General features: G+C 41.6%; 1 protein-coding gene across 2 annotated transcripts in view; it reads right to left on the bottom strand.

The window, feature by feature from the left end:
• The window catches only part of lingo1a (leucine rich repeat and Ig domain containing 1a), a 321,591-nt gene that overhangs the window by 56,595 nt on the left and 250,415 nt on the right, over window positions 1-14,581 (bottom strand). Inside the window, exon 1 of one of the 2 annotated variants that reach the window (XM_014124062.2) lies at window positions 2,532-3,011. The exons of the other annotated variant lie outside the window; for it this stretch is intronic. The gene's annotated coding sequence lies outside the window, so the exon portion shown is untranslated. Of the gene's footprint in view, window positions 1-2,531; window positions 3,012-14,581 lie in introns of those variants that run through there. 2 annotated transcript variants of the gene reach the window in all.

The raw sequence follows: 14,581 nt of genomic DNA on the forward strand, positions 1-14,581 counted from the left end.
TTGAATCGGAGCTTCCTGGGCATTAAGGCTTGCACACTTCGCACCTAATGTGAATCTAGAGTTGGTCTGCCAATCGTTCAGCGGCCTGTGTTTTACGTACCACCCGCTGTTGATCGTTGCGCACTCGGTTCTCAAATTACGTTCAAACGTGCTAAGTACTCTCCGACAGCAAATGCTATCGGTGTGTCTGAGCCCTTATTGAGGAGAAATGTCATACTCATCGTCGACATCTAACGCACAGACACTGGGGCATTTAATCTGCATCTGTCTATCCTTCATCAGGGGTGAAAAGGTGAACGCCATTGACAGGCAGTGCAACAGCGAGGTTGCCAAGCTTTAATTTGTTTAATGAAGGCGGGGTGATTGGATAAAGCGGATAACACTTAGCCTACTATCAGCTGCGGTTAGCAGCAGCCCCCTTGATTTAATGCCCAGATAGGCATACAACCAAAAGCTCTTACGGAACAAACAACAACAATATTGGTGAAAACAATGAGAATATACACTGCCACACCCTTGCAGATGTTAAACTGTCTCCAACATCTCCAGAGTTCAAGCATCCATCATCTACATGGCTTGTGTTTCACAGATAGCAGGGATGCTGCTTTATTATCCGAGATGACATCTACAGTGAAGCTGCTATCCCCGTTTCTCTCCTCCCTTAGGCTATTTATAACCCAAAATACATCAGTTTATGAATGTCAGAAGGGCACCAGCATCGCACAGTCTTATGATATAATATTTATATGATGTATAGTTATGACAATAGGAAACTGGTATTTGTTTAAAAAAAAGGGGACCAGACATTGGAATCCAGGTAGGCTACAACAAAGGAACAATGTAGCATTATGCTCAAGTTAAATATGCAAGATATGGTCTTGGATAAAAACACATTTTAGTTGCATACTTGATCAACTAACATTATGGCAACCAGCATTGAGACAAATTTTGGATGCACATGTCATTATTCCAACCAAATCAACAACATAAGAACAATGAGTGGTTGTTATGCTGCTCATGTAGTGAGAGCCATCTGCCTCTTTTCAAATACTCTTTTCCCTATAAATAAAATATGACTGATCACAAAGCTCACTCCTGCGTCACAGTGTGACTAAGTTGTATCCATACATTTTCACGGGCATAGGCGAGAAACCTTTTATGATACTGAATATACTCATCCTTCACCATCCTCACTGATAACACATACGCCACACAGAAAGATCACACACACACATACACTATCATGGCACACACAAGAACACACACACAGAGAGAGAAGAGAAAGAGAGATGGAGGGAGGGAGAGAGAAATACATGTCCTGAATCACCAACTGGTACCCCTTTTTCAGTAGTCTATCTAGAGAGTATAGTCTTAATGATCTCAATCATACCTACAAGTACACCAGATTAATTAGAAAAGGTTACTACACTCGAATTAGCACATTAATGGTTTGGTAATTCACCTGAAGAGGATGTGAATATCTCTATTATTTATAGCCTACTGCCTACTCAAATTCCTTATTATTGTCAGGGAAACTTACAACATTCAGCTTTCAGTCTCTATAAATCAGGTACATAATAAATATTGTATTGGAACATTATTAAAGGCAATTTAATTAATCATAGTCAGGTGTACGTTTTCACAATGACCACACATTTTAATGCATTGTGGTAATAAGAAAACGGAGGCATTTACGCATCTAAATTGTTTGAAATACATTCTGTATTTGGATACCGATTTGGATAGGCTACAATACATATTTCGAAACCCACGCACCAGTCTAGCAAACGGGAGCCCGCCCTGCTCTGTCTCCCCTTGCACCGTCTGAAACACGACTTTTGGCCGCCACTGAGTAATGGTTACATGCACGCAATAATAGGATAATTGTGAATAGTAATTTAACAGTTCGATTTAAACATGTACATGCTTTGCAAGAATAACGATTTCTCGAAAAAAACAGTTTACATGCACACATCTGAAATCAGACTACCTGATGGGACTTTGATACATGCAGAAAATCGCCAATCAAAATAAACGTTCTACCACAGCGACCATGTTATTTTTGTGAAAAATAATTGTTCGGACGTATAAAGTTTGTATGTGAAAACTATTTCTAAGATGCATACTTTCCATTTTTTCCGAACTCACTTCACTGGGGCAAAAGAAAGAGGCTCGCGCTGCTCTTGCTAGCACATGCGCAAATCAAATACAGCACTGAAACGTAACGTTACAGGTCTTAATAATTCGAAAGATTGCTCAGAAACCAAGGTGTTTTAATTGGTATATGCTTGCTTCAAATATGACTTTACGCTGATTAAGATAAACAGAGTAGGTGTTTACATGACTAATGCCATACTCGGCCTACTGCAATAATCTCTTTAATATCGAGTTATTTAATATGCATGTAAACGTACTCATTATTGACATCAATTGAACATTAATACAAATGTTATCCATTTCGAGTGTCCTTTCCAAATTGATCAGGTTGGTACCACCGCAATAGCAGCGGGCGAGTCTAAAGGGATACTCACCTACTACTGCTGTTTCCAAACATCCTTACGCATATCTCCCAACGGCAACTCCCTGTCAAGAAAAAGGCAAATTGAGACCCACTATCTCGAGTCCATTGCTTTGAAAGACACGATTTTTAAAAAACACGGTTCCCCAAGATTCCGATACCGCCTGTGACTTAATAGAAATGGATAGTCCGGAGGAACTGCCCTGTTCTTCTGTCTACGGACGACGCACTGGTTCCTCTCTCCGCCAGCTCGCTATCCCTCGGTCGGAAAGGGGCTCCCAATGCGCCTTCTATCGTCCACTAGGAAAAGGAGGCGAGTGAAGTGAGCAACTCCCACGCATTCGTTCCTAAGAACACCGTTCTCTCTCCCTGAGGCAGTCTGCACGGCCAGACTCGAGATGGATATTGTGTGACTGTCGTCTGTAGCTGCAGTTCGCTTTCTTGTCCTCAGAGTTGAGGGAGGGACAATGCTGATGCATGCACCTTGTTCGGACCACAGTATATGTAGATCTAGGGTTCTCACGCATGTTTGACGCATATTAATTTGCACGTGATTTAGCCTATTCATCCCACACACACACTTATTTTAGAGCGACCAGAGTGATGCATCGATTTGATGATTAAACACAAAACTCCCCACTTAGTAATGCAGTTTTCATTAAATGGGATTATAAAGACATAGCCTATAGGGCCATTCATTCATCTCAGTGGGTATGCACTCCAAGTAAACCCAATGGTCTTTAATAAACCTTCATCACTTGAAGACTGAGGGATGATACTAGTCCATGAACCTGAATGTAGTGTATCTGATTTAAATAATGTTAAGATAATTAAGTCTTTAACATATAGGTTTCAAAAAAATAGCACCATAGCCTGTGCCTTTTCTGTGAAGAAAGCAGTACTTATTTTGAAGACCTGGTGGCACTGTCTGCCTCAAATAATCCACACACTGACTCCTCAACATTTACAGGGATTTTGGAAATGCCATGACACATGCTCTCAGATAATGTTGAGGACGACGATATAATGGCTCATTGGTCTCTGCAATTGAAATAAATGTTATGTATCTATATATTGATCAACGTATACCTTACCATTCCACTTAATGCAATTAAGTACCTTTGCTTTTTCAGATAATACTGAAAAAGCCTAACAACATTGCCTCACCCACACTTTGTGACTTATATTCATGTTGAGAGTGCGCTACCATTTTGGATGTATCTAATGTACTTGTCTCATGGTGTTAAAATACTTTTCCTCCCCTCCGTGTGTCCCCCAGCCTCTTGCGTGCAGCTTTTGCCACCAAGGCATCCCAGCTACATGTGATTGTCATCAGCATCAGTTCACGCATGGGCAAGAGGCCCTGGCTTTGAGGACAAGGTGTTTTTTGAGGCATTGGCCTGAGTGTTTAACCACTCTGTGGGGAAACATGCCTCAGCTTTCCAGAGCAATACATTGACTGGACTTAATTGCAACTTCAAATCGCCAGCTCTCCCAGCTATATGGGAATTGAAAATCAGTGAGGGGGACAGAAACAGTCAACTTTAGCATGAGGGAAGAGAGTTTGTGAATGGTTCAAGTGAAATGTAAAGCCAGTTCTATGATTTCTTTCCTGTCTTCCTCAATATAATGTATTTTCTTTCTTTCTTTCTTCGCAGACACATAGGGCAGAACCAAAGCAGGCTAAATGTTTTTTAGTTTTTTCTAAACTTTGACCCCTTTTTTTTCTCCCTAATTTCAAATCAAATATTATTAGTCACATGCGCCGAATACCATAGGTGTAGACCTTACAGTGAAATGCTTACTTACGAGCCCCTAACCAACAATGCAGTTTAAAAAAATACAGATAAAAGTAACAAGTAATTAAAGAGCAGTAGCAAAACAACAATAGCGAGACTATATACAGGGGTGTACCAGTACAGAGTCAATGTGTGGGGGCACCGGTTAGTTGAGGTAATATGTACGTGTAGGTAGAGTTATTAAAGTGACTATGCATAGATGACAACAACATACAGTAGCAGCAGAATAAAAGAGGGGGAGGGGGGCAATGCAAGCAGTCTGGGTAGCCATTTGACTAGTGTCACGACTTCCGCCGAAGTTGGTACCTCTCCTTGTTCGGGCAGCGTTCGGCGGTCGACGTCACTGACCTTCTAGCCATCGCCGATCCAATTTTCATTGGTTTTGTCTTGTCTTCCATCATACCTGGTTCCAATTCCATCAATTACATGTTGTGTATTTAACCCTCTGTTCCCCCCCATGTCCTTGTCCATAATTGTTTGTTGTAGTGCTTGTGCACGGTATGCTGGTATATACCGGGTTTTGTTTGACCCATTTATTTTATTGTTCTGTTGACGGTGGTTTATGGTTATTAAACACAACCGTTGTAAATCAGTTTCCGCTCTCCTGCGCCTGACTTCTCTGCCGCCAGTAGCATCGCATTATATCTAGATGTTCAGGAGTCTTATGGCTTGGGGGTAGAAGCTATTTAGAAGACTCTTGGACCTAGACTTGGTGCTCCGGTATCACTTGCCGTGTGGTAGCAGAGAGAACAGTCTATGACTAGGGTGGCTGGAGTCTTTGACAATTTTTAGAGCCTTCCTAACTCCACCTGATATAGAGGTCCTGGATGGCAGTACGCTTGGCCCCAGTGATGTACTGGGCCGTTCGCACTACCCTCTGTAGTGTCTTGCAGTCAGAGGCCGAGCAGTTGCTATACCAGGCAATGATGCAACCAGTCAGGATGCTCTCGATGGTGCAGCTGTAGAACCTTGTGAGGACCCATGCCAAATCTTTTCAGTCTCCTGAGGGTTAATAGGTTTTGAAGTGCCCTCTTCACAACTGTCTTGGTGTGCTTGGACCATGCTAGTTTGTTGGTGATGTGGACACCAAGGAACGTGAAGCTCTCAAACTGCTCCACTGCAGCCCCGTCGATGAGAATGTGGGCTTGCTCAGGTGGGAAAGGGCAGTGTGGAGTGCAATAGAGATTGCATCATCTGTGGATCTTTTAGGGCGGTATGCAAATTGGAGTGGGTCTAGGGTTTCTGTGATAATGGTGTTGATGTGAGCCATGACCAGCCTTTCAAAGCACTTCATGGCTTCAGTCGTGAGTGCTACGGTTCGGTAGTCATTTAGGCAGCTTACCTTAGTGTTCTTGGGCACAGGCACTATGGTGGTCTGCTTAAAACATGTTGGTATTACAGACTCGGACAGGGAGAGGTTGAAAATGTCAGTGAAGACACTTGCCAGTTGGTCAGCGCATGCTCACAGTACACGTCCTAGTAATCCATCTGGCCCTGCTGCCTTGTGAATGTTGACCTGTTTAAAGGTCTTACGTCGGCTGCGGAGAACGTGATCACAAAGTCTTCCGGAACAGCTGATGCTCTCATGCATGTTTCAGTGTTATTTGCCTCAAAGCGAGCATAGAAGTAGTTTAGCTCGTCTGGCGTAGGCTCGTGTCACATGGCAGCTCTTGGCTGTGCTTCCCTTTGTAGTCTGTAATGGTTTACAAGCCCTGCCACATCCGACGAACGTCAGAGCCGGTGTAGTACGATTCGATCTTAGTCCTGAATTGATGCTTTGCCTGTTTGATGGTTTGTCGGAGGGCATGGTGTAATTTCTTATAAGCTTCTGGGTTAGAGTCCCGCTCCTTGAAAGCGGCAGCTCTAGCCTTTAGCTCAGTGCAGCTGTTGCCTGTAATCCATGGCTTCTGGTTGGGGTATGGACGTACAGTCAATGTGGGGATGACATTAATGCAGTTATTGATGAAGCCAATGATTGATGTGGCGTACTCATCAATGCCATCGGAGGAATCCCAGAACATATTCCAGTCTGTGCTAGCAAAACAGTCCTGTAGCTTAGCATCTGCTTCATCTGACCACTTTTTTATTGATCTAGTCACTGGTGCTTCCTGCTTTAATTTTAGCTTGTAAGCAGGAATCAGGAGGATAGAATTATGGTCAGATTTGCCAAATGGAGGGCAAGGGAGAGCTTTGTATACGTCTTTGTGTGTGGAGTAAAGGTGGTCCAGAGTTTTTATGCTGATAGAAATTTGGTAAAACGGATTTAAGTTTCCCTGCATTAAAGTCCCCGGCAACTAGGAGCGCCGCCTCTGGGTGAGCGTTTTCTTGTTTGCTTATGGCAGAATACTCATTAGCTCATTCATTGCTGTCTTAGTGCCAGCCTCTGACTGTGGTGGTATGTAAACAGCTACGAAAAATACAGATGAAAACTCTCTAGGTAGATAGTGTGGTCTACAGCTTATCATGATATGCTCTACCCCAGGCGAGCAATAGCTCGAGACTTCCTTAGATATCGTGCACCAGTTGTTATTTACAAAAATACATAGTCCGCCGCCCCTTGTCTTACCAGACGCTGCTGTTCTATCCTGCCGGTGCAGCGTATAACCAGTAAGCTGTTACGTCCTGACCAATATATGTTGTTATTTTCTATGGTAGAGTGGTCAGGGCGTGACAGGGGGTGTTTTTTGTGTTTGTTCTACATTTACATTTACATTTAAGTCATTTAGCAGACGCTCTTATCCAGAGCGACTTACAAATTGGTGCATTCACCTTATGATATCCAGTGGAAAAACCACTTTACAATCGTGCATCTAAATCTTTTAAAGGGGGGGGTTAGAAGGATTACTTTATCCTATCCTAGGTATTCCTTAAAGAAGTGGGGTTTCAGGTGTCTCCGGAAGGTGGTGATTGACTCCGCTGTCCTGGCGTCGTGAGGGAGCTTGTTCCACCATTGGGTGCCAGAGCAGCGAACAGTTTTGACTGGGCTGAGCGGGAACTGTGCTTCCTCAGAGGTAGGGGGGCCAGCAGGCCAGAGGTGGATGAACGCAGTGCCCTTGTTTGGGTGTAGGGCCTGATCAGAGCCTGAAGGTATGGAGGTGCCGTTCCCTTCACAGCTCCGTAGGCAATCACCATGGTCTTGTAGCGGATGCGAGCTTCAACTGGAAGCCAGTGGAGAGAGCGGAGGAGCGGGGTGACGTGAGAGAACTTGGGAAGGTTGAACACCAGACGGGCTGCGGCGTTCTGGATGAGTTGTAGGGGTTTAATGGCACAGGCAGGGAGCCCAGCCAACAGCGAGTTGCAGTAATCCAGACGGGAGATGACAAGTGCCTGGATTAGGACCTGCGCCGCTTCCTGTGTGAGGCAGGGTCGTACTCTGCGAATGTTGTAGAGCATGAACCTACAGGATCGGGTCACCGCCTTGATGTTAGTGGAGAACGACAGGGTGTTGTCCAGGATCACGCCAAGGTTCTTAGCACTCTGGGAGGAGGACACAAGGGAGTTGTCAACCGTGATGGTGAGATCATGGAACGGGCAGTCCTTCCCCGGGAGGAAGAGCAGCTCCGTCTTGCCGAGGTTCAGGTTCTATGTTCTCTATTTCTATGTTAGATTTGTAGTTTGGGGTTTATTTGGTTGAACTTCAATTGGAGGCAGCTGTTCCTCATTGCCTCTATTTGGAGGTCATATTTAGTAGGGGTGTTTCTCATGTTGTTTTGTGGGTAGTTGTTTCCTGTTTAGTGTATGTTCACCTGGCGGAACTGTTATCGGTCATTTTGTTGTTTTTGGTTCTAAGTGTCTTCATAATAATAAAAGGGAATATGAGCACTTTACACGCCGCGCCTTGGTCCCCTTTAGACGACCCACGTTACACAAGCTGTATATTGATAGTGTCGTCGTTCAGCCACGACTCCGTGAAGCATAGGATATTACAGTTTTGAATGTGAGATTTTTACTCGAGGTCATTGCAACTTGTTTGACATTTTGAAAAGCACTGCATGTGCCACAGTATGTCACCAATCAACACAATAGCACACTCAATTCATGCAAATATGTACAAAAAAATATTTCAGCAGATTGTGTGCGTTTTTGTGAGTTTTTTTGTGTGGCTTAATTTGTGTAAAAAGACACATATTTTTGTGCGTCTTAATTCATAGGAAAAGAGACTGTCATAGGCGTCGTAAGGATTGGACCAAGACGCAGCAGGTAAAGTGCTCATCTTCTTAATTTATTAGAAATAACACTTAAACAAAAGAAACAAACGACGAAACAGTCCCATAAGGTGCACAGACTATACAGGAAATAACCACCCACAAAACACAAGTGAAACAAACCTCAACTAAATATGGCCTCCAATTAGAGGAAACGACAACCAGCTGCCTCTAATTGGAGGTCCTACCAAAAACCCAACATAGAAATAGAAAACTAGATTTAAACATAGAAATAGAAAACATAGAACCTAAACCAAAAACACCGAAACACACAAAACAAACACCCCCTGCCATGCCCTGACCAAACTACAATGACAAATTACCCCTTTTACTGGTCAGGACGTGACAGAGACATTTTTGTGAGACTTTATTCATAGGAAAATACATTTTTGGGGGGCAAACTTCGGAACAATCTTTTGAAATGTATTAGAGCAATATATGATGGGCCTTTCTTTTGTGTCCCACGTTTATTTATATATATAAAAAAAACGTGTTAACCAACACAATGTTGTTAATCAACCTTGTTGTCAGCGAAATAATTATAATATAATAGCCTTATGTTTATTTATTTTTTTATTAATGCCAATACTATTTTCTATGCTTGTTTTCACTTAAACAACTTCTTATGGGCAGGTGGGACGGTAGCGTCCCACCTGGCCAACATCCGGTGAAATTGCAGAGCGCGAAATTCAGAAATACCAAATTCAAATATTTAACATTCTTGAAAATATATGTGTTATACATCAAAATAAAGCTTAACTTCTTGTTAATGACCTCAAATGTATTTTCCGCTGTGTCAGATTTCAAAAAGGCTTTACGGCGAAAGCAAACCATGCGATTATCTGAGGACAGCGCCCCGCATACAAACACATGAAAATCATATTTCAACCAGGCAGGTGCGCCACAAAAGTCAGAAATAGCGATATAATTAATGCCTTACCTTTGAAGATCTTCTTCTGTTGGCACTCCAAAATGTCCCAGAAACATCACAAATGGTCCTTTTGTTCGATAATGTCCTTCTTTATGTCCCAAAAATGTCAATTTATTTGGCGCGTTTGATTCAGAAATACACCGATTTCAACTCGCCCAACATGCCTACAAAGTATCTAATATCACCCAGCCGGCCCGCGGTCCGGAGCCTTCGGCGATGATCCGCGGTCCGGTGACACAATAGTGGAGGGATCAGCTGGCGAAGCAGGGGCTACGCCCCGAACCGAAGCCGCCTCCTATGCTGGCGGATAAGCAGGATGTGAGGGTTCTTCGTCCCGCACCAGAACCGCCTCAGATGCAGGAGGATCCGCGGGATGTGAAGGTTCTTCGTCCTGCACCAGAGCCGCCACCGACATTAGACACCCACCTTAACCCTCCCTGATTTTTTTGTTTGTTTAAGGTTGTGCGTTCGGAGTCCGCACCTTTGGGGGAGGCTACTGTCACGTCCTGACAATAGAAAGCTTTTATTTTCTATGGTAGACTAGGTCAGGGCATGACATTGGGTTTTGTCTAGTTTATTTATTTCTATGTTGGTTCTAGTTTCTTTTTTCTATGTTGGGGGTTTTGTCTAGTTTCTGTATTTCTACGTGGGGTTCTAGTTTCTGTATTTCTTTGTTGGGTTTTTTGGGTGGGGGATGATCTCCAATTAGAGTCATCGTTGTCTCTAATTCGGGATCATATTTCAGTTGTTGTTTTTCCCACTAGGTGTTGTGGGAGATTATTTTGAGTTCTTAAATGTTGCACCTCTTCGTCACGGTTTGTTGTTTTGTTTATTAGTTTATTTGTATGTCTTGCATAGTTTCACAGTTTAAATAAAATGTGGAACGATACACACGCTGCGCTTTGGTCCCATTCTTCAGACAGTCGTGACACACACACAAACACACACACAAACAGCCAAATCTTGACTTTTGTGTTAATTATTTTTTATAAATATTTGTATCTAGTTGTCATGTGTTCATTATCTTTAACTTGTTAAATGTTTGTAGTATGCATTTTTCAGTAATGATTGACATGGTTAAATAGTCATAAATCTCTGCTTGATTTAGGTATTGGTATATTTGGCATTTTTACACATATTCTGTTTTTCCACTGAAGAAAGCAATAATTAATCAGGACATTACCTGTTATAAAACTAAAATTGTTCTCCGTAAATAAATGGTGAGAAATGCTCAGTCTGAAGCCAAGAATAGTGGTATTGCAGAGTTTGAAATGAATTTAATATCTTAATTAACCCTAAGTTATGTTCAATGTCAGCAGCAATTTCCAGTGAGAAATGCTCAGTCTGAAGCCAATAGACTATGGGTTTCACATCCCTATAATAATGATACAAGTTATATCAGCATAAAAATTGTTTATTTACAACCTATGGGGTATAATATGTAGGGAATAGTGGTATAGGAGACTCTGAAATTAATTAAATACCCTAAACCTAAGCTATGTTCAATGTCAGCAGCAGTAGGAGAGTGACATGTACGGTGCCTTCGGAAAGTATTCAGACCCCTTGACTTTTTCCACATTTTGTTAGGTTACAGCCTTATTCTAAAATGCATTAATATTAGTTTTTTTCCCACATCAATCTACACACCGTACCCCATAATGACCAAGCAAAAACATGTTTGTAGAAAATGTTGCTAATTTATTTAAAGAAATAATACATATATATATATATATATATATATATAACATATACATCACATTTACATAAGTATTTAGACCCTTTACTCATTCTTCTCTGCAGATCCTCTCAACTCTGTCAGGTTGGATGGAGAGCGTTGCTGCACAGCTATTTTCAGGTCTCTCCAAAGATGTTCAATCGGGTTCAAGTCCGGGCTCTGGCTGGGCCACTCATGGTCATTCAGAGACTTGTCCCGAAGTCATGAGGAAACATAATGCACATCACTTGCCAAACTCCAAGCGGGCTGTCATGTGCCTTTTACTGAGGAGTAGCTGAGTTTGGCAGGGCAGCCAGCTCTAGGAAGAGTCTTGGTGGTTCCAAACTTGTTCCATTTAAGAATGATGGAAGCCACTGTGTTCTTAGGGACCTTCAATGCTGCAGAAATGTTTTCGTACCCTTCCCCAGATCTGTGCCTCGACACAATCCTGTCTCAGAGCTCTACCGACAATTCCTTTGACCTCATGGCTTGGTTTTGTCTCTGACATGCACTGCCAACTGTGGGACCTTATTTAGACAGGTGTGTGCCTTTCCAAATCATGTCCAAACAATTTAATTTACCACAGGTGGACTCCAATCAAGTTGTAGAAACATCTCACGGATGATCAATGGAAAAATGATGACCCTGAGCTAAATGTGTAGTCTCATAGCAAGGCGTCTGAATACTTATTTAAATAAGGTATTTCTGTTTTTTATGTTTAATACATTTGAAAAAATTGTTTTGTCATTATGGGGTATTATGTGTAGATTGCTGAGGAAATTGTTTTATTTAATACATTTTAGAATAAGGCTGTAACATAACAAAAAAAAGGAAAAAGTCAACGGGTCTGAATACTTTGCAAAGGCACTGTAACCCCTAACTTCAGTTCAGTCTTCGGCAATAAGAACCAAGAGGGGCCTAGCTTCGTCCTTCATGACTGGGAAAGGCCTCGATTCTTGGCCGTAGAAAATCCTACATCCATCTCATTAGATCATAACAGGATGGATCAACAGTGATTCATATTACTAGTGTGCCTCCTAAAAAAGGCTAGTTGTGTTTTGCTGCATAACACACTTACATTATTTGTCTACCCATATGATTTGGATCATTGTCAGGTTATTTGATATATACGCTTCAGGAACAGAAGAACACCATGGTTGTCTAACACTTTAAATGTGTAGAATGTGTTTGCTTTGGGTCCACAATGGTAAGTTAACTAATGTAAATTAGACAGTCATAGAGGATTTTCTTCTGAATAACTGGTCAGAGCATAGCACTTTCCATTGGGCTTCAGGTAACTTGATCACACCAGTTGAGACTACTTCTTTCCTTCACGCCCATTGTTGCTTATATCACTAGATATATCAATGTAATTACACCCAACACATTGTTGAAAAACAGAATGCTTCCCACCACTAGATCACATAACTAAACGTGAGCTGGATGTGATCCCAACGCTGCCACCAGTGTAGCGGAAGAAAGTGAAAGCTGCAACAGGGACTCTAACCAGGGCTCATACGTGGCAAAGTGAGCTCTAATGGCCATTACCATGAAAGCCTAATAGTCCTCTGGGCAGTGGCAGTAGGTCCTACAATGCTGGCATATGTCTTGTTACAATAGCCTAAGTATATAACATGATATACCCGACCATAATAATCATCATGAAACGGCCTTGGAAGTGCCATAATTGTAAGCCAACATAATTCATTATTTTATATTAACCTGTTTAACTGCATTGATATGGCTTAATTTATCAAATCAAATCAAATTGTATTGGTGACACCCATATTTAGCAGATGTTATTGCGGGTGTAGGGAAATGCTTGTGTTCCTAGCTCCAACAGTGCAGTAGTATCTAACAACGTACAACAATACACACAAATATAGAAGTAAAAGAATGGAATTAAGAAATATATAAATATTAGGATGAGCAATGTCAGAATGGCATTGACTAAAATACAGTAGAATACAGTACATACATATCAAATTAGTAAAGCAGTATGTAAACATTATTAAAGTGACCCGTGATTCCATTTTTATGTACATAGGTCAGCAGCCTCTAAAGTGCAGGGTTGAGTAACCGGGTGGTAGCCAGCTAGTGATGGCTATTTAACAGTCTGATGGCTTTGAGATAGAAGCTGAGATAGAAGCTCAGTCTCTCGGTCCCACCTTCGATGCACCTGTACTGACCTCACCTTCTGGATGACAGCGTGATAAACAGGCCGTGTTTCAGGTGGTTGATGTCCTTGATGATCATAATCCAGACTCGTTAAAGCTACAAATACCATGCAGTTGCACCTGGGATTTTTTTTGCAGGTATTCTGTTTTCCCACATTTATTGATTAATTAATTTCCCATCATGAAAATGTATCCCCATTCCCCAATTAAATACCTTCATCAATACCACAAAAAAACAGACAAATACACCTTTTTACTGCAATCTGGCAACCCTCATGAAATCCGACCAGTATCCCAAAGTATTAAGCGAAAACAAGCATAGAAAACAACATTGGCATTAATCAAAAATGTTAAATAAACATAACCTGGTTGATTAACGATATTGGGCTGTTAACATGTTTTTTTTTTATATAAATAAATGTTGGACAAAAAAAAAGGCACTGCAGAACACAACGTAAAATAAAATGCACAAGTTTGCCCCACAATCATATTTTCCTATGAATGAAGTTGCACACAAATGTGTGCCATTTCCTATGAATTAAGTTGCACAAATGTGTGTATTTTCACATGAATTAAGCTACCCAAAAACGCACTAAATCTGCTGAAAAACTTTTGTACATATTTGCACGAATTGAGTGTGAGATTGTGTTGCACCCATTGTCAGTGCAAAAGAGATCATACTTTTCAGTGTATCCCATAACCACTTGAGCCTCAGTAAAGTGTTTGAGGCCACCATATCAAACTGTAATTTCTGATATATACTGTATGTCTATGGCATGAACCCTGCTGTAGCACGAAGAGTGCCAAGAGCACAGATCGTGTCCGAATTTACAGTATGTGAAATTTCAAAAATGGAGTTTGCTTTAATAATACTGTATTAATAATAATAATAAAAACAATCCAACACATAGAACAGAGACAATAAACAAATCTATATCCAGAGGAAATTAGAACAGAATTAACAGAGGTCCTTGAAAGCTTTTCTGAACAGCACGGTCTTGAGCTGTTCCTTAAACATGGAAAGAAACTCTTTAGCCCTAATAGTGTCTGAAAGTGTGTTCCACAGCCACGGATGTTATACTCATTTCGGCTTTTCATGTAGTAGAATTCGCAGCACACTTTCGGGGAAGATAATCGTCTTTCCAGGCTCATGTGTGTTTGACAGCAGCTGAAAGAGAAACTCAGCTGATAATGAGATATGTCCTGTACCCAAATAACAAATGGCGGGAATCAACAC

The sequence above is a fragment of the Salmo salar genome, chromosome ssa10 (genome assembly GCF_905237065.1).
Source record: "Salmo salar chromosome ssa10, Ssal_v3.1, whole genome shotgun sequence".
Lineage (NCBI taxonomy): Eukaryota > Metazoa > Chordata > Actinopteri > Salmoniformes > Salmonidae > Salmo > Salmo salar.